Source organism: Dromiciops gliroides, chromosome 4 (assembly GCF_019393635.1).
Source record: "Dromiciops gliroides isolate mDroGli1 chromosome 4, mDroGli1.pri, whole genome shotgun sequence".
NCBI classification, from domain to species: Eukaryota; Metazoa; Chordata; class Mammalia; order Microbiotheria; family Microbiotheriidae; genus Dromiciops; species Dromiciops gliroides.
This window is the reverse complement of record NC_057864.1, coordinates 436,083,391-436,104,147: the sequence shown is the minus strand read 5'-3', so window position 1 is coordinate 436,104,147 and position 20,757 is coordinate 436,083,391. Positions and strand designations below refer to the sequence as shown.

The 20,757-nt window shown below is 39.7% G+C and overlaps 1 protein-coding gene across 1 annotated transcript in view; it reads left to right on the top strand.

Moving 5' to 3' along the window:
• Positions 1 to 20,757, top strand: part of SORT1 (sortilin 1) — a 73,541-nt gene that overhangs the window by 10,430 nt on the left and 42,354 nt on the right.

Below are 20,757 nucleotides of genomic sequence, written 5' to 3'. Positions count from 1 at the left end.
ACTGGTGCTTTGATGGCCTACAGAGGGGAGGGCCACTGCAGAGAGTACATGTTACAGATGGTGTATATAATAACAGAAGGAAAAAAGAAAAACAGCAAAACAAAACTGTTAATTTAAAGTCTCTGAAAGTCTTTTCTCAGAAGACCTTTACACTACTCTGAAAGCTCAAGTATAATTTTCCCTGTAAGTGCCAACTTGCAAGTTTGATACATTGTTAAGACATACCTGAGGAAAGGGGAAGAGAGACATCAAGGGACTAAGCATTTACGTACTGCCTACTATGTGCCAGGCACTGTGCTAAAGACTTTTTTTTTACAAATATTATTTCATTTGATCCTCACCACAACCCTATGAGGTAGGTGCCAGTACTAGGAAAATAAATGAAGTTAGATTTTGTCTAGCTGATATTTAGCAAACATGATAAATCAGCTTATTTATTAAGCACCTAATTTGCAGAGAGTACTGAAGTGGATAGAAGTAGGAGACTCTGACTTGTAAATAATTTTTAAATTGAGATTCCTACAATTTTAGAGCTCAAAGGGACCCTAAAGATAATATGGTTCATCTTCCTCATTTTACAGAGGAGGAATCATGGACAGAAAGTGAAGCGATTGCCTCAGGTCACACAGGGAACAAAAGTAGATTCAAATTCAGGTCCTCAAACTCAAAATCCTGTGTTTTTTCTACTATACCACACTGACTCTCAGTGCCACTATTTTAAGAGGCAGCATGGTATGATGGATAGAGTGCTTTGTGTCAACAAGACTTGGGTTCAAATCCTGCCTCAGACACTTAATGGTTATGTGACTGCAGAATCCTCCATTCCTCACCTGTAAAACGTGGCCAGTTCTTTCAGTGCACCTGTCTCACAGAGTTGTGTGGAATCCATGAGATTATGCACGTCAAACCCTTTATAAAATGTACATACAGAACAAATCAAATTAATCCCTTTTCCACATGACACCTCCCATGTCTCCCCATAAGTTTTCTCATCTTCAGGCTAAACACATCTGGTTTCTTCACTTAACTCCCCTTCAGCATGGCCTGCTGGTCCATCATTTCTGGATGCTTTAGAGGCTTTTCAGGGCTGACAACTGAACACGGTTCTTTGCATATGGCCTTTGCATGCCTCCTGGGCATGGTTCATGGGCTCATCATCTCTCTTCAGGACTGTTACAATAATCGGTGTCCCTGTGCCCAGACTACCCTTCCATACAGCTGTGAAAATCTTCCCAATACACACCATCCTCTGCTGCAAAACCCTTGCTGTCTTCCGACTGCCTGTGAGATGAAATGCAGATTCCTTACCTACCTTTCTCGCCTTGCTTCACATTATTACTTTTTAAATATTCTGTAATAACTGGCTCAGGTTACTAGTTTTTCTTCATATCTATCTGCTTCCTTCTTTCTCTGTGCATCTGAGCAGGCCTTCCCCGAACCTCCTTACCTCCTTTCTGTAGGGCTCAATTCAGTCACTGCCTCCTCTCTGATGCCTCTGGGTGAAATTATTCTTTCCTCAAAGGTTCCTACATGTCTCAATTATTTATCTGTCTGCATCCCACTCTACCTTGTATTCTGTATCACTTCTTAGCAGAAGGACAAGCACTGCTACATTTCATCTTGGTATTCCCTGTGGTAAGCATGAGATCACGTGTGCTCAGCCTCTTAGTCAAGCCAGTTTTTTTTTTTTCCTCTCACTATTCTGCAAACATCCCATTCACCTTCAGATCTCTGATGACATTCATGCTCCTTGTCCAACCTGGAAATTATGTTCATACCTGTCCAAAATGTACTCCTCCTTGAGAGCCTGGCTCAAGGCCCACCTCATTGATGAAGCCTTCCTTAACTATTCTGCCTACGACTCATCTCCCTTTCATCTCATCTCCTTCGGGCTCTTATCTGCACCCTGATGTCCAGCACCTTAGTTACAATGTGTTTTATTTTCTGCTCTTTCATGTGTGTAAGTTTTCGTTCTCCCAGCCAGGGTCTTAGGCTACTTTTGTGCTCCTCTGGTGCTCATTAAATAAATACTTGATTGGGTTGTAGACCTTTAATAGATCACTAATTCACCCATGCAACCTGGCACTAGTCACTCCTCCCTAGATTCATAAGTCCATAGAGCAGGAGCTAGAAGGGACTCCTGAAGGCAGCTAATCCAGCCTCCTTATTTACATATAAGGAAAGGGAAGTCCATGCAACTTCAACGAATTTACCCAAGGTCACATGGATAATAATCACCAGAGATGGGATGTGAACCCAGCTCTTCTGTTTCTAGAGCTTGTGTTCTTTCCACTGTTGGGGGGGGGTCTCTTATTTTTCGTCCCATAAGATAAAATTAAGATGCCAAAGTTAAAAGACAGTATGATGTTTCAAGACTAAGGTGATTAAAAAATAGAAGACAGCAGTCCCCTTTTATGGTAGCATTGTAAGGGACAGTCACTGTTGCTTCTAAGTGACATTTCAGATTAACTGAAATATAACCTTTTAAGTGGTGCCAAAACTTAGTTTTACTTTTCCCCAGTAGTCTGTTGACCTTTGTATTTCATCTGCAGCTTCTGCAAAACTCCCCCAAAATTCCCATTTAATTTCTTATGCTGACCCATGTTATATCAAAACTTTGTGGGGATAATCTTGATGTGGAAGGGATAACTACATGTCAGTTCTTTCTCTGGATGCAAACAGCATCTTCCTTCATAGGACCTTTGCAGTTAATTTGGGTATTTATAATAGTCAGAACAACTTATTTGATCAAAATTATTCTTAAACTATTGCTCTTGCCACATACAATGTTCTCTTGGTTCTGTTCATTATTGGGTTTTTTTGGTGGGGCAGTGAGGGTTAAGTGACTTGCCTAGGGTCACACAGCTATTAAGTGTCAAGTGTCTGAGGCTGGATTTGAATTCAGGTCCTCCTGAATCCAGGGCCAGTGCTTTATCCACTTCACCACCTAGCTGCCCCCTCTGCTCATAATTTTGTCCAAGTCTTCCCGTGGTTTTCTAAAATCATTGAGTTCATCATTTCTTATAGCAGAGTAATATTCAATCAAGAACATATACCACAAATTGTTTAGCCATTCCCCAACTGATGGGCATCCCCTCTCTTTTCAATTCTTTGCCACCACAAAGAAAGCTGCTATAAATATTTTACAACATACAGGTTCTTTTCTTTTTTCCCTAACCATTTTGAGAAACAGACCTAATAGCAGCATTTATTACTGGGTCGAAGAGTACAGGCAGTTTAATAAATCTTTGGATCCTGTGATTTCAAAAAACACTGAATTTGGAGTTAGTCTAGCATGGTTTCTGAATTGAAATTGGGGTCTAGGTTTAGAGTCACACAGGTGACAGAATCAGGATTTGAACTGAAGATCTGACTTTGAATCTAGGACACGCTTTGCGGCACCATGAGGTAATAGCAGCCAAGGGCAGGGGAACAGGCTTGTCTGCAAAATATTTTACAGGGAAAGATGGCAGTGGAAAGCAACAGAGTTGGAAAGGAGCCTGCAGAAAGCTTGGCCTGGTATGGAACCAGATGTGATTATGAGTTAGTCACTCCTGATGTTATCAGCCCTGCACACAGCTAGTAAATATCATAGGCAAGATTCAGACCCAAGGAACTCCTGACTCTTAAGTTCAGGCTTTTTCCAATGCATCACACTCAGCTAAGTCATCTAGTATAACTGTTTTGTTGTTGTTCATCTGTTTTGGTCCTGTCCAACTCTTTGAGGGGTTTCTTGGTAAAGATACTGGAGTGGTTTGCCATTTCCTTCTCCAGCTCATTTTACAGATGAGGAAACTGAGGCAAAGAGGGTTAAGTGACTTGCCCAGGGTCACACAGCTAGGAAGTATCTGAGGCAGGAGATGCACTTGGGTCCTCCTTCCTCCCCGCCCAGCAGTCTATCTACTGTGCCACCTAGCTGCCCAGTATAACTTAAAAGTCCCAGGGAAATGAAATTGGAAGTTCTTAGAATTTCACAGACTTAAGGGACCTCAATAACCATTTGTAGAGTTCAAACCATGTCTGAAAAAAATCCCCACTATAATCCATCTGGACAAGTGATCATCTCACATTAGCTGGATGAAGAACTGCAGTAAGGGGGGAGACCTGTGATCTCCCAAAGGACCCAGTCCCACTTCAGATAACTCTCATTGTTCAGAGTTTTTCATTGTTCATATTTCCCCCCTGACATCAAGCTTAAATTTGTATCTTTGAAACTTAATTCTGTTGCTTCTTGTTCTACCCATGGGACCAAACAGAACAAGTTGAACCCTCTTCCTCTTTTTTTGGGGGGGGGTTCCTCTTCCTCTTAATAGCCCTTCCTTTATATACTTGAAAAAAGCTCTCCTGTCCGCCACAGCCTCCATCCCGTTTCTCTAGGCCAAGCATCCATGCTTCCTTGGTTGTCACATGGCAGGAACACCAGGACCTTTATCATTCTGATTTTTCTCTGGATGTTCCCCATTTTGTCATTGTCTGTCTTAAAATGTGATGGGCAGACCTGCACACAGTATGTGGTCCATGAACAGAAGAGGTCCCCTGACCAAGGCGAACCATAATGAAATTATCCCCTCCTTCCTGGCAGCCGCCTGCCTCTCTGTGTTGTCAGAGACTGCATGGACGCTGTTAGCATGCTGCTGACTGAAACTGAGCTTGCAGTCCACTACAGCTCTACGTCTTTTTCAAGCAAAAGGCCCCCTAGTAGGCTCTGAAGTCAGAGGACCTTCGTTTGATGCTACCTCTGATGTTTGGGGTTTGTGTAACCTTGGGTAAGTCATTTAGACTCCATGGTGCCCAGGGTGTTCTGCATTGCAGAATCCATCTAATTGTCTTGTCATCTAACCTGGTGTCAAACAGAAGTGGATCCGGCAGGCAGCACTGTGACGTAGGCAACCACAAAATAACATTATCCAGGATGTGTTTTTAATTATTTTGTTAGACATTTCCTAATTCCATTTCTATATGGTCTGGCCATACTTAGTGGACTGGGAGTTTGAGACTTCTAATATAGCCTGCATCTCTCCATCTTTTCCAGGAGGATAGTATGAGAGTATCAAATGTTTTGCTCAAATTTAAGTAAGCTGTGTCTATAGCAGGCTCCTAATAATACAGGTTTAATGGCCTTTGCTTAGTCTGACACGAACTGTTCTTGATACCTCTTTTTCTAGATCTGTTAGTAAAGAGAATAAGAATACAGTACATGGATTGTCAAACAGCCACAAGCACCTGCTTGGGGTTATGGCTTTAACTCAGTTTTGTGACTCCCCCCCCCCTTTTTTTTTTAGTGAGGCAATTGGGGTTAAGTGACTTGCCCAGGGTCACACAGCTAGTAAGTATTAAGTGTCTGAGGTCGGATTTGAACTCAGGTACTCCTGAATCCAGGGCCGGTGCTCCATCCACTGCGCCATCTAGCTGCCCCGTGACTTTTTTCCAATGAAGTGACATTGAGTAACTTGGAAACTATCCAGAAAAAGTTGGGGTTTCCTAGGAAGAAAGGTTGGCAGGTAAGGATGGTTGGAATGTACGGAGAGGAGGAGGAAGGGATTCTGGGCTAGGGAAACATTCAAGTGACAGACCTTGTATTGAAGCTAAGCCTAGCTAGGTGTTTGTAATGGGGGGATATTTCATTCATGGATTTATTGCGTTGTGTTTTATTTTAAAAAGTGATGTTCTCATATATTGAAGGTGTTCAGGGATGTTTGCCCCAAACAAAATGTTTGTGGAGTTCTTCTGACTGCTTTTAGAATATTTTTCTCTTCTTTCACTGCTTCTATTAATATGTCAGCCTTCAGAAGTTTCTTCTTTCTTGGATTGATTTCTTTTGCTCTTTTGTGGACTAGGGATCCAGGTAACTAAAGCTTATTAGAATGGTGTCTAAAAGAAGAATCAACAGGCTCTAAGTGAGGGCCTGAAGTGTTTCCTGTTGAACCAAAGTTCTGCTTGAAGATTTTTTTAGTACATGGATTGAAACCATCCGTTTTAGCTGCTGTTCATTTTTGCTTTTCAAGTTTTTGGCTGTGTTCAGATGGAGATGAGTTTGGTTGCAGTAGCTGGATAAGTGTAAACATAGGTGGGACTCTTTTACAGGTAGCATTGAATAATCAAACTCTTTGCTGATGAAATGATTGAAAAAACCCAACCAGTTTAGAGCTAGTTGGTGTCTTAGGCTAATCTATTCCATGCCCCTCCTTTCACAAATGAAACTTGGACCCAGAGAGGTTCATTGATTTGCAGAGCTTGCTCTAGAACCCAGATCTCCTGACTCCCAGTGCAGGGCTCTTTCTGTTGTGGAGGATTTTGTCTCCCATGAAAAGCATTACTTAAAATGTTTTGTATCTGGCTTTTCATTTCTAAAAATAGTCTCTATGAGAGCTGGAACATTTGTGGTCTTATTTTTAGCTCATGTTTTATGAACTTAGCAGTGCCTTGTCATTTAACAGAGCTGTATTCTAATATTAAAAACCACATTCCTGCATTTTTCCCCACTTGCAAGAACACCATACCCACCATGCTTTAAGCCTTTTTTTGCCTACCATCCTGTTCTCCTCTTACACTTTCCAGCTGAAATTGCAAACTCATAACCTAAAAGCCCTGTGCTAGCACTCCTGGAATTACAGTATTCAACATCTTTATGGTGCTTTGCAAAGTATAAAGTCTTTTCACTTATGTTATCTTGCCATAACCTAAACATCTCTATTAAGGATGTAGGGCAAGTAGTAGGATCCCTGTTTTACAAAGGACGAATTGAGGCCCAGAGAGGTTGACTTAACCCAGCCCATTCATCCAGCCAGCTAATGTTAAGTCAGGACCAGAACTTGACCCTCATCCTCCTAGTGCCCTGTGCACCCAAGCAGTCTGCCTCCTACAGATTAAGTGCATGGGAGGGTGAATCATCAGCTCGCTATCTCTGCTTTTACACTGTTTAACAAAAGAAATTTTCTTTCTATGTTCAGTGATGGCGACCAGTCGCAGAATGTAACCACTAGTTTGCTTGTCAAGCATGTTATTCCTGATGCCATATTGATCTGGCCATTTGCAGGCTTTAAACAGGTGCCACCCATGTGAAAATAGATCCACTTTCACTCATTCGAGCCTGGCCTCTTTCAGGGGTTTTATTTTAGGTTACAGGTATATAACTAAAGCCAGGCAGGAGTGTCTCATTACTAGGTTGTTGTTTTTTTTCTTTTCAAGCTGCAGTTGCTCCAGGGATCAACTCCCAAGTTCTCCAAACTATAGTAACACTTATTTAATTAGACCTCTAGTTTAATTACATGTGAAGCTCAATTAAGTGTTATATGGCTGTTCTACCTTTATTAACACTTAGGAATTGTCTGGGCTGTTCCATTAGATGCCTCAGTTAATCCACAGTCCACAAAAACGTATATCGGTTGCTTCTCATGCTGTGTGGCCAAGATGGTGATGGTAGGGTAATCACAGTCTTTCAGCATGACCTGTTGTGTTGGGGAAAAAAATCTCAGAGGAGTCCATGTGTCCTCATTTACTGAGTTATAGGCAATATTGGATAGTCTATTATTATAGTATATTTATTATTACTGAATAAATCATTTATTATGCATAACATGTCTCTGTATAGCACTGTACAAATATGGTTTATGTGTGGTGTTTGTACTGCACTATTTCTCAGTTTTACCTTGCTTTTACCTTACATATTATCTTAGAATTGTTTTTTGTTGTTTGATGCAGCCACTATGGCTCTTCTCCCAGCTTGATTCCAAGCTCTGCAAGGGCAGGAACTGTGTTTTCCCCTATCCCCTATGCTGGGCTTCTAATAAATACATTTTGATTGAATGGCTTTACAGCTCAGCAGTCTAAGATTCTTTGATGTGATATAGGATTCCATGATTCTTATTAAGCTATATATTTATCTTTTTTTATATATATTTATCTTTTGATAGAGAAATTTAAAAATATTTAACAGATGGGGAAGTGTCTTTCGAAATACAATGATTAGGGCAGCTAGGTGGCGCAGTGGATAGAGCACCAGCCCTGAACTCAGGAGGACCTGAGTTCAAATCTGGCTTCAGACCCTTGATGCTCACTAGCTGTGTGACCCTGGGCAAGTCACTTAACCCCAATTGCCTCACCAAAAAAAAAAGAAAGAAAGAAAGAAAAAAGAAATATGATTAGATGACTGAGCCAAGTTTCTTCAGCTTCATGTACCCAGAATAATGAATCACTCTGTTAGACCAGGATCTTAGGTGGCAGCGGATTACAGAAACTGGGAAGAAAGACAGGTTGTTGAATAAAGATAAAGCCAGGAATAAAAACTTAAGGGCCAGGCATATGTAAAGGACTAGAAGTTGGTGGAGGTAAGTGGTCAGAAACCAGATAAAGTCAGAAAGATGGGAGCACCTTCGGTGCCAGGAATCTAGACAAAGCAAAAGGCCAGAAAACCATGCACAGGGGCAGATACAAGGTACCATCCATGAGGAGAGACTGGAACAAAAGTAGATTCTGTCAGTTTCCACTTTGCCCATCAGCTCTAAGAGATATAGACACTTTTCTAAGATTTCTTGAAATATGATGTCTTCTCTCTCTCTCTCTCTCTGTCATGGCATTCAGGTAGTCTAGTGATTCTGATTTTTTTTTCTCATGATCTGTTTTTCATGTCAGTTGTTTTTACTATGTCAGTTTTTACCTTACCTTTTTAAAAGTTTTCTGTCTTTTGACTTTGTTGTAATATTTCTTGTTTTCTCATAGAATTATTGGCTTCTATTTGGTCCATTACAATTTTCAGAGAGTTTGTTCTTGGACAAGATTTTGTCCTTCTTGTGCCAACCTGTTAATTCCATTTCTAGTTCTTCCATAGCTCTCATTTGTTTTCCTTTTTTTCTCTAGCACTCTTATTGCATTGATAAATCGTTTTTAGAGCTTTTTTTTTTAATGGCATTTCTTTCAGAAAATCTAATTGAATCTGTACCCAATCTGTATTTTTCTTTGAGGCTTTGCTTGTTGATGTTTTGGAGCCTTTCTCGTATGGGTTTGTGTCTTGAGCTTCCCTCCCACCATAATAGCTTTTTATGGTGGGATTCTTTTTTTGTTTGCTAATTCTTCCAGTCTACTTCCTGATTTTAGGCTTGATAGGGCTGGACTCTACAAGCATTTCTGGAGGGAACGTCTGGGCAGCTTCTGTTGAAGCTTTCTTAGGGGTGATGAATGGTGTGCTGTCCCAGGACCGTGGGTACCTGCGGGCTTTTAGTGCTTCTCCCAGAGTAGTCAGATCCAGGAGGAAGGCTGCCCTGTCCCACTCCTTCCCCTTGCCATCTCCCCAGCCTAGGTAGCTTGCTTCTAGACTCTCAGCCCACTGGAATACTTTTCTGCACTCCTGGGCTCTCTGGAGCCACTCTGCTGCTGCTAGTTTCTTCCCCTGCTTCTCTTCGGTACGCCACCTCTGGGTGCAGGGGAGACCCCCCTCACCCCTTCTGGGATCTGTGTCCTCTGAAAAAGCTGCCAGGTGGCCCATATTCCTGCTTCAGGAGCCTAATACAGACCTGGGGTCTCCTCTTGCCCTGCTGCTACAGTTTCTCCCTGCACTCCTGGCCAAAGCCTGTCCCCAGCAGCTGCAGAGCTCTGTGTCTCCCTAGCTTGAAATGGGCTGGGAAAATGACACCCTGTGACTTTTTTCTTGAACTTTCCCATTAGCATTCAGTCTGGTGCATTTATTTTCTGGATCCATTTGGGGAAATCTAGAAAGGAACTTTCTGCTACTCCACACTTCTGGTTTTTCCTCTGCTGATCCCCTTTTAGTTCAGCAAGCATTAAGTGTCTACTGTATACAAGACACCATGCTAGGATCTGGAGAGAAAGCACAAGAGTGCCTGCATTTGAAGAATTTACATTCTCTGGAGTAGATAAAACAGGGACTGACAAATATTAACAACTGGGGACTGAGATTTAGGCAGGAACGGCTTTAGATCCAGCATTCCTGGCTTGAGATCCCAGCTCCGGCTCTGCTCAGCCTCCATCCACTTTGAGCATTTTCCCACCCAAAAAAGGATTCTCCTAATTCTTTTAGGCAGGTATTGGTCTCTTCCCCCTACACCCTCCTCATGATTACTGGAGACCGATGCATTTGGTTCCAAACCATGGTTTAGGAGCAGGCCACCAGAGAGTGTAGTTTTCCCTTATCTGAGGTAGTCACCTACTCTCTGTTACAATGAATAAAGACTTTTGGTTGGCTGGCCATGAAAAGAGCAAACTCACCACTTCTCTCTTAGCAAACCTGATGGACTGGTTTCTTGGTGACAGCTTTGGTAAACTCCATGTTAGTGGATTAGGATTGTGCCTTCAAAGCCCACATGGGCATTGGTTTACAGAATTAAGACACGTTGTGGTAGATTTGCAGCAGCTCTGTATTCACCACCTGCATAAAATCTCAGCTCATCACTTCACATATGTGGGTCTAAGTTCTCATCTATAAAATTGAGAGGCTTGGGCTAGATGAAGTATAGAATTCCCTTCAACTCTAGCTCTAGGATCTAGGATCCTTTAAAATCTTCGTTTCTCCCTCACAGAGAATTTTGGTCCCATCTAATGAATGAGAGTGACTACTCCAACCTATTACCATTTTTAAAACGGAAAGAAATTAACTTTGCTGTATAGTTACCCTCAGCCATGTTGTGAACCGATTTATTCTTAGTTTACTACTATAAATTTCTTATTTATAATATTTGATATCATGGACTTTTTGACAATAACATCGTGTAGGAAGTTTGGGTTTCAGTTTTTGGGCAGGGCAATGAGGGTTAAGTGACTTGCCCAGGGTCACACAGCTAGTAAGTGTCAAGTGTCTGAGGCCGGATTTGAACTCAGGTCCTCCTGAATCCAGGGCTGGTGTTTTATCCACTGTACCACCTAGCTGCCCTGGGTTTCAGTTTTAACAAGGGAACTGCTATGCCTTCCAGTCCATTTTTGCAAGTTCCGAAAATGTCTCTTCCCCCTTATTAGATTTCTTTTACTCAGTTCATTCTACCTTGATTAGATCAATTGAACCATGACTTGTTTGCCAATTATGTACGGCTGTATATTATTTGAAACCTTTTCTGCTCCAGTTGAGTAATCTTGTGGCTTCACCTCAGCTTTGTTTACTTCCTCTTAGGCAGAAGTAATTTTCTTGAACTAGAGGTAGAGCAAAACATAGGCTTAAAACCTATATTCCCACAAGGTTATCTCCCATTCATGTAAAGTTATGTAAGATTTCTTGAGAAATATAATGACCGATAAGTTTGTTCAGTAATCCTCTGATTTGACAGTATCAGGTGAGACATAAAATATAGTCTCAGCAAAGTTATTTGCATAAGTCAGGCAGTTTGTCCTGTGTAGCCTCCAATAGAAGAGAGATCCTCTAGAGATGGTGAGGTTTTCCAGATGGTCCTATTTACAAATGGCATTGAAGAAGTTGCTTTAAGCTCCTGAATGTTACAGGGCCTCCTTAATAAGATTCATAACCACTTAAAAAGAGATTGACCTGATAAAAAAGAAAGACCTCATATGGACCAGAATATTGAGAACAGCTCATTTAAGAAGGAAGTGGAACTAGTGAACATCCATCAGCTGGGGACTAGCTAAACAGTTACCGTACATGAATGTAAGAAATGATGAATATTATAACTGCAGAAAAACATGGGAAGATGCAAAATGCAAGGTGGTTCAGTGGATAGAGCACTGGCCCTGGACTCAGGAGTACCTGAGTTCAAATCCGGCCTCAGACACCTAACACTTACCAGCTATGTGACCCTGGGCAAGTCAGTTAACCCCCAGTTACCTCACTTTAAAAAAAAAAAAAGAAAAGAAAAGATGCAGAAGATCCCGTACTGTCCCTGGATACACTAGTGCTCACTTTGCTTAAGAGGCACCCCCTTTTCCATTGCCCACGGGCTTCTGCTTGACTTTATGTGTATTTTGGGGGTAGAAGAAATATCTCATTGGATTTCTTGATCATTTTTTGGTTGGATGGAAACTTGAGGGTTTTATTAGTAGTAGTCGTCGAAGCATTTATATAGTGCTCTAAAGTTTGCAAGGCACTCTACAAACATTTCATTTTATATTCACAATCCTATGAGATAGGTGCTATTATTATTTCCATTTTAAAGATAAAGACACTGAGGCAGGTAGCAGTTAAAGAGTGATAACAGCCAGATTTGACACAGTCCAGTCACACAAGTCAGATTTGAATTTGGGTCTTCCTGACTCCAGTTCAGTGTTTTATCCACTGCACCATCTAGCTGCCTATGTATTTTGTTAGAGTAGGTACAGGGAAACTGGGTAGCCCATCTCCTGTTCAGGTATCCATCTTGGCAGAAGGCAGACATACCTTATAGATATGTGACAGTTGTAAAATTATCCACAATGCAAAGAAATATTAAGTGTCATATGCCTGGAATAGATAATAAATGCTATATGAATTAAGGGATGAAAGGATGGAGGGAGAGATTCCAGTTAGGCTAATTAGAGAACGCTGTGCAGGAATTACACTTAGTTGGGCTTTGTAGGTTGGATTTTGATAGGTGAAGCAGAAAGAGAAAGGTATTCAACCTGATGAAATGACAAGAACCAAATACCCAGAGGTCAGAAAACACAAGGTATGTCAGACTAAGAGACATCAACTAAAGGGTTCAGTTCACATAAAGGGCGGGGGTAGATAAGACTGAAAATGTAAATCAGGGCCAAACTGTAAAGGACCTTGAATGGTGCCCTAAGGAGTTGGACTTTATTCTAGGGACTGTAGAAATTGTTTGAACGGAAGAATGACATGCTCAAAGCAGTGCTTTGGAAAGATACACTTGGTGATGATATGCAGGATGGTTTGTATGGAAGAAATACCAGGTCAGTGAACTTAGAAACCAAATGTAAATAGGTACAGTTTAATTGAGATTATGAAGACTTAAACAAGGGTGGTAGGGGCAATGGTAGGAAGCAGTAGGTTTGAGAAACATTTTGAAGGAATAATTAATTTTTATAGGCTCAAAAGAAAATTGTATTTTATAGGGTCAAATTCAGAGCTAGAAGGAACTTTTAAAGCTCTAACTTTCCAAAGAAGTTTTTATTGATAAGATTTGTTTTTATATCTCTCACATTTCCTAGGGTACCTTCTACTGGAGAGCCATCCCTAATAACAAAAAACAAACAAATAAAAAAGTTCAGCAAAACTATTCAATATATTAAAAATGTCTTTCCATAATACCAATATTCCACACTTCTTGTCCTCTGCCTCTGGAAAGAAGAAAAGAAACTGGCTTCTAATATTTTCTTTAGGGCTGAGTAAATTTGGTCCTAACTTTAGAGCATTTAGTTTCAATTGTTTTGCTACTATTCTTTCCATTTAGAAGGTTGTTCTTTGTTGCTTAATTTTTTTTCAGTTGTGTCCAACACCTTGTGCCCTGGCATTTTCTAGGCATAGATATTGGTGTAGTTTGCCATTTTCTTCTCCAGCTCATTTTACAGATGAGGAAACTGAGGCAAACAGGGTTAAGTAAATTGCACAGGGTCACACATCTAGTAAGTCTCTGAAGTTGGATTTGAACTCAGGTCTTTTTGACTCCAGATCTGGTGCTGTATACACTATGGCACCACCCATAGTTGTAATCATTGTGTGTCCGTTGTTTTCTTCACTCTGCTTACTTCATTTTCCATTGAGTAAATTCATATAAGGCTTCCCATGTTTCTCTGAATTCATCACATTCTTCATTTCTTACAGCACAGTAATATTCCATTCCGTTCATGTATCACAACTTATTTAATTGTAACCCAGTCAGTGAAAGTAATATTACTGGATTGTGAAAAACGATGAATGATGAACACAGAGAAGCATGAGAAGCCTTATGAATTTTCAGGACGCAAAACGAAGTAAATGCGGCCAAGGAAACAATATACACAATGACTACAACAATGTAAATGGAAAGAACAGTAACAAAAAAAATCAAAAGTGAATGTTGCAAAATAATAAGGAGCAAGTGTAGCTTGAAAAACAAGATAGGAGAAGACACCCCACCCCTTTGCAAAAGTGGAAGGTCAGCAAGTGTTGCACATGGCCTTTTCAGAGTTTCTCAATGTATTGATGCTGTGTGTGTTTTTCCCCCTCTTTCTCTCTCTCTCTCTCTCTCTCTCTCTCTCTCTCTCTCTCTCTCTCTCTCTCTCTCTCTCTCTCTCTCTCTCTCTCTCTCTCTCAAAAATACTATTTGTTATATTCCAGGAGAAGAAGAATACTAGGGAAACTATGGTGATGGAAAAAAACCCAAAAGATAATAAAAATGTATTTTTTAAAAAGTGCTGTTGTAAATATTTTAGTGTATGATACTTTCTTTTTATCACTGACTTAATAAGAATAGCTTTTATATAGTTTTATATAGTTGCTTTAAGGTTTACAGAGCACTATTTATATGCCACCTTATTTGATTATCATCATAACCCTTTGGGGTAGATGCTATTATTATCATCTTCATTTTGTAGATTAGGAAACTGAGACGTAAAGGGATTAGGTTACTTAGTCAGGGTCATCACCCAAACTAGTGTCATACTCAGGATTTGAGCCATGGTCTTCCTGACCCCAAGTCCTGAGCTCTAGCCACTGTACTACCTAGCCTTCTCCACTTCTTTGGGATATATGCCTACCAGTGGAATGAGTCATAGGGTAGAAACATCTAGTCACTCTTTTAACATAATTCCAGTGCTTAGCACAGTACCTGGCATATAGTAAGCACTTAGCAAATCTTTGTTGATTTATTAATAATTCCAAATTACTTTCCAGAATGGTTGCACTAATTAACATTTCCACCAACATTAGTTTGCTAATCTTCCCACAACTCCTTCAACACTGACTATTTCCTTCTTTTGTCATTTGCCAATTTGCTGGGTATAAGGTGAGACTTTGGAGTTGTTTTGGTGTGTATTTCACTTCCCTTTGACCACTTATTTATTGGGCAGTGCCTTCTGGGCTAAAATATATGGGTCAATTATCTCTGTTTTCTGCATATTAGGCCCTTGTTAGTGATATTTGATGCAGAGATTCCCCCTGCCCCCAGTCAATAGATTCTCTTCTTATACTAATTTAATTTTGCTTATAGGAAAAGTTTTTCAGTTTTATATAATTGCAGTTATCTGTTTTATCTTTTGTCTAATCACCTTTAGTCTTTGTTAGTTAAGAATTCATCCTCTTACCGTCACTGTAAAAGATATTGTTCTGGTTCTCTTCCCATTTTTATAATTCTAAATATTCAAGTTGCATAATAGCCAGTATTTATACAGTATATTATAGTTTACAAAGCATTTATGTACATTCTATCATTTGATCACATCCATTGAGGTAATATTTATAAAGCACTTATTACAGTGCCTGGCATGTGGTAGCTGCTTAATAAATGCTTGTTTACTTCTTTCCTTTCATGTGGAATTTGTGGTGGTATGTCATGTAAACTGTTGGTCTAAACCTAATTTCTTCCAGTTTTCCCATCAGTTCTTGTCATATAGGGTGTTCTTATCTATGTAATTTGTTTGGGGGGGGTTATTGTACATTGGCTTACTGAGTTGATTTCAAATTATTCCTTGTCTACTTGCTTTATTAACCTCCTTTTCTATTTTTTTTTAACCAGTACAAAATAGTTTTAATTATTGCTTTATAGTATAGTTTGAAGTCTGGAAGTGCTATTCCTTCCTTATTCCTATTTTTAAAAATTGTATCCCTTGATAATTTGGATTTTTTTGTTGTTGTTCCTCCAAATTTTACTGGGTTTGGTGTTTTGGTTTTTTTGTCTCACTTAATAAAATATTCCCATGCTAGTTTGGCATAGCACCAAATCTGTATATTATTCTAGGTATTATTTTCATTTTTATCACTTTGCTATAGTATATTTTAAAATCATATTGGCATGGTTGTTTTTAAAAAATATTCCATAATTCCCAAGAAATATGAGAAGATATATAAACTGATACAGTGAAGGAAGAAGAACCAGAAATACATTATTCTCAATTACTTGCAATAGTGTAAATAGAAAGAACAACGAAGACTGAATGCTGTATAATTATAATTATTAAGCTTAACTTGGGAGAAGAGATGAGAGAATGTACATTTCAATTCCTTCTTGGTACAGAGGTGGCATGGACTCTGGGTGTGAGCACTGGAATAGTGATTGGTGTACTTTTTAGTCTTTCTGAATTGCATTTTTTTTTCTCTTTTTTTAATCTTTTATTACAAATGATGGCTCCCAAGGCAAGAGATAGGGATATATTTGGAAAATAAATGTTAAAAATTTTGTAAAAGCAAAATATCAAGAAAAAATTGTATTTAAGAAAAATGTTCTGTTATTTGGACAAGCCTTAACCCTAGGTTAGTGATGTTTTGCTGTGTATTATACAAAGTCATATAAGAAGCCATGAGCATTCTTGATAAGGCAGCTCAAGTTTATTTTCCATCCTTGGAAATGAACAAGACCAGAGATCAGTTAGATTTGGGTATTGTTCTTGACTTTACTACTTGAAACATCCCCATGCCCATGTTACTATACAGGAACTATGTAACTTTTAGAACCATAAGGACAGTTCCCTACCCTTAAGGAACTTATTCTTTTTCTTTTTTTTCTTTTGTGGAGCAGTAAGGGTTAAGTGACTTGCCCAGGGTCATACAGCTGGTAAGTCTCAAGTGTCTGAGGCTGAATTTGAACTCAGGTCCTCCTGAATCCAAAGCCTGTGCTTTATCCACTGTGCCACCTAGCTGCCCCAGGAACTTATTCTTTAAAAACATTTAAGGGCAGCTAGGTGGCGCAGTGGATAGAGCACTGGCCCTGGAGTCAGGAGGACCTAAGTTCAAATCCAGCCTCCGACACTTAACACTTACTAGCTGTGTGACCTTGGGCAAGTCACTTAACCCCAGCTGCCTCACTAAAAAAAAAAAAAAAAAAAAAAAGACCACACAAACAAAACAAAAACATTAAAAAAAAAAAAGGAGTAGGCAAAGATGGATTGTAAAATACTCCGTCCCCATCTTGCATTAATTTGTTTTTATTTTTTTTTTCACTGTTAGGTGCCAGGAAGACTTGTAAGAAAAGTGGGGAACATCCGGTGAAGTGGAGGTTGAGGAAGTAAAGACAGAAGACCGAGGGGAGAGGCTAGACAGTGGCTTGATACAAAAGATGGAGATGACCTAAAAGTAGAGGAAGGAAGCAACAAATGGAGGAATGGATGTGGAGCTTATAGAATGGGTTTAAAAAGAAAAGATAGCTGAGCTTATCAGCACCCTCCCTAGTTCTAGGTTAGAGGTGGCTATCCCAAAGGAAAACATGTCATGATTCATGGCATGGCTATATTTAAAGGAATTTTCTGTTCTTTGAAAGTTTTTAAATGTTACTATACAGAAAGGAAATGTCACTTTTGCCCAACATAATAAACTCCAGGGTTAGAATTTTTTTTTTGGTGAGACAATTTTGGGGTTAAGTGACTTGCCCAGGGTCACACAGCTAGTAAGTATCAAGTGTCTGAGACCAAATGTGAACTCAGGTCTTCCTGACTCCAGGGCCAGTGCTCTATCACTGAGCTACCTAGCTGCCCCTGGTGTTAGAATTTTTTAAAACATGATTTCAGACCTTTGAACCACTTTGGAAGGTAGGTTGACTGCCTTTTCTCCTAGGTGGTCTGTATTTCTTCTTCTCTTGAAGATCTGGAGTAAAGTGTACCCCTAACATAGTGTTTCCTTGGGATTATCTCTGGCTCTGACCCTTCTTTGCTCACAAACCTTTATTCATTTATTAAAATTTGCATTCATTTTCACTGTTATCCTAACCAGTGTGTTAGAACTAAAAATATAGGTGAGTTATATTTACTGTGAAAACCAGATCTCTCTCGTTGATGGCTTTATGTTTTAAAAAAGAAAATACTAAGAGGTATTGAAGTTAAGAGAAAGATAATATGAGGGTAGAATGCAAGAACAAAAATAATTGTCTATAAATTCAGACTGTGTTTCCAAGGTGAATTTTTGGATGTTGCTTTTTTCTTGTATAATCAATGAACAGAATTTGGTTTCAAACTGTTTCGATGCAATTGAGAGCTTCTGACTCCAGAAGTGTTATCTTATAAGGCAGCACTCTAGGATATTTGCATGATTTAGTAATAGCAGGAGTGGGCGTTTGGGGGCTACATTGGCCTTGTCTGGGTGTGTAGGAAGTAGCTAAGCTGTAGGGCGTTGCCTAAAAATGAAAGGCTATATAGATCCTGGCAGGACCAAGACTGACAGTGAGTGTTAAAGCCAGACCAAGTCGACCACAAATCACAGAACCACCAATTGGGGAATTTTTTTCTTCTGACCTAGTCAGTTGTTGCCAGTAAGACCCTCCTTGGAAAGATAGCCTGTGTTTTAAATCAGTGCTAACCCATGTGGTTTGGATGTCAGTTTTTGTGGTAGCCTCTGCACATTCCCACTGTTGAGTCTCAAGTGATTGCTTCAGATGATTTCAGTGGCTTTGGGACTGATGGAGTGAGCATCTGGCCTTGTTGTGTGTGGAGCCAATGTAAATTGCTGGACAAGTTTCAAGACTTTAGATCCAGATAAACCAGGCAGGCTGTACTTTCCTTCAGATGCATAGTTTATAAGCAAAACTGAGTCTTGTGTTCCCCAAGACTCATGAAATCCACTCACAGCATCCACTGATGGTTGGCCAACAGGATTTCCTGTGTGCAAGACATTGACCTTGCTGCTTAAAGCATATAGAAGACAAAGTGGGGGAAAGCTTAAGCTCACAATCATAGGATGAAAAGCCAGAAGCAACTTTAGAGATCACATAGTCTTTTGACTACTAGGTGTTTTTTTGTTTGTTTGTTTTTGGTGAGGCAGTTCGGGTTAAGGGACTTGCCCAGGGTCACACAGCTAGTGTCAAGTGTTAAGTGTCTGAGGCCGAATTTGAACTCAGGTCCTCCTGAATCCAGGGCTGGTGCTCTATCCACTGCACCACCTAGCTGCCCCAATCACATAATCTTTTAAAAAATGATCATCTTTTGTTTTTACATCATTTTGATTTCTGACTGCTCGTCTTCCCTCCTGGCTTACCAAAGAGCCATCTCTTTCACAAATAATTTTTTTTTTTAAAGAGGTGGGGGAAAAGCAGTCTATCATAACCAATCAGAACATCCTCCTGGTCTAACTGTGTACATGGTGTTTCACACCCACGCTCCTAACGCAAGGGAAAGGTTTCTCTTAGGCACTCTAAATAATGCTTTCAGTTTCTTTTGGTGGTGTTCTTTCTATTAACATTGATGGGGTGAAGGGGCTTGTCCCAGTTCTTTTATTTCACTTTACATCCTTCATATGGTTGTTTTCTTGCTCCTCTGAATTCTTGATGGTCATAGTTTTTAGCACTGTAATATTACATTATATCCCATGTAGCACAATTTGTTTAGTCATTCCCCAACTTTATGGATATCTACTTTATTTCCAGTGTTTTTCTGCCACACACACACAAAAAAAATGGAATTGTGGTTATTTTGGTATATATGGGATCTTTCTTTAACCTTTGTAGGCTATATGCCTAGCAGTGGGATCTCTGATTCAAAGGAAATAGGCATTTTAGTCACTTGTTAAGCATAATTCAGAATTACTTTTCAGGACCAATTCACTGCTCCACCAACATTATATAAGTATGTCTGTATTTTTGCAGCTCTTCCGTCATTGAAACCATCTAGCCTTAACGTGATTAAATAAAAACCCTCACTTTACAAATGAGGAAACTGAAACCATGTGGGAGAAATGACTTGTCCAAAGTCATGTAGGTTATTAAGTAACAGAGCAGAGATTTATCTTCTGAAAGACCAGGTCTCCTAGCTACAAGTTCTTAAAGCAAAGAATACAGAAACGTAATGGAAGGAATGTGGTATTGATAAATATAGGGTCCCTTCTCAAGAGTAAGTGCAGGATGATGAAGGGAGAGTGAATGAGACAGTTCTGTTGTTTCAGAATTTTGGAGGTGGTGGTCTTGAGGCAGCAAAGTTGTTGACAGATCTGATATTTTGTAGGTGAAGTATTTAGGAATTAGAATAGGAAGTAAATTTATTTTCATCATCATGAATTGCAGTCCTGCTGTGTGCAAGACACTTTAGGCATTGAGGGTATGAAGAAGTTAGGACGACATGGTTCCTGACTAACCAAGGAGCTAGTTGAAGAGTCAAGAAATGTGTTTAAATAGCAACACCTAAATTTCTAGTTTAAAGGGATAAAAGAATATCAACTTTGAATGAAACCTAAAATAGTCAGGTTATTATTTCCACATTTCAACATGCAGACCACATTTTGAGGTCTAAAGAAGTTTTAAGCCAGATGAGTGATAATTGCTTTCCCTTCTGTTAGCAGTCTACAGCGTACTAAGGTTCTGTGGTTTAGTTTGACCCTAGATTGAAAGTTCTGACTTACAAAAATTTTTATACCTTCTAAGGACCTTTTCTTCTGCCCTTGTCATCTTTTTTTGTTTGTTTGTTTTTTGTTTGTTTTTTCGGGGCAATGGGGGTTAAGTGACTTGCCCAGGGTCACACAGCTAGTAAGTGTCAAGTGTCTGAGGTCAGATTTGAACTCAGGTACTCCTGACTCCAGGGCTGATGCTTTATCCACTGCGCCACCTAGCCACCCCATGCCCTTGTCATCTTGAGTCAAACAGAAAGCAAAAGGAATTCAAAGAGTATTTAATTGCATATCCTAGAAAAACTAGGAAGATTAAAATTGTCCTTATTGGATTAATAGGCTAATCAAAATTAGGTGCAATAGGTTAA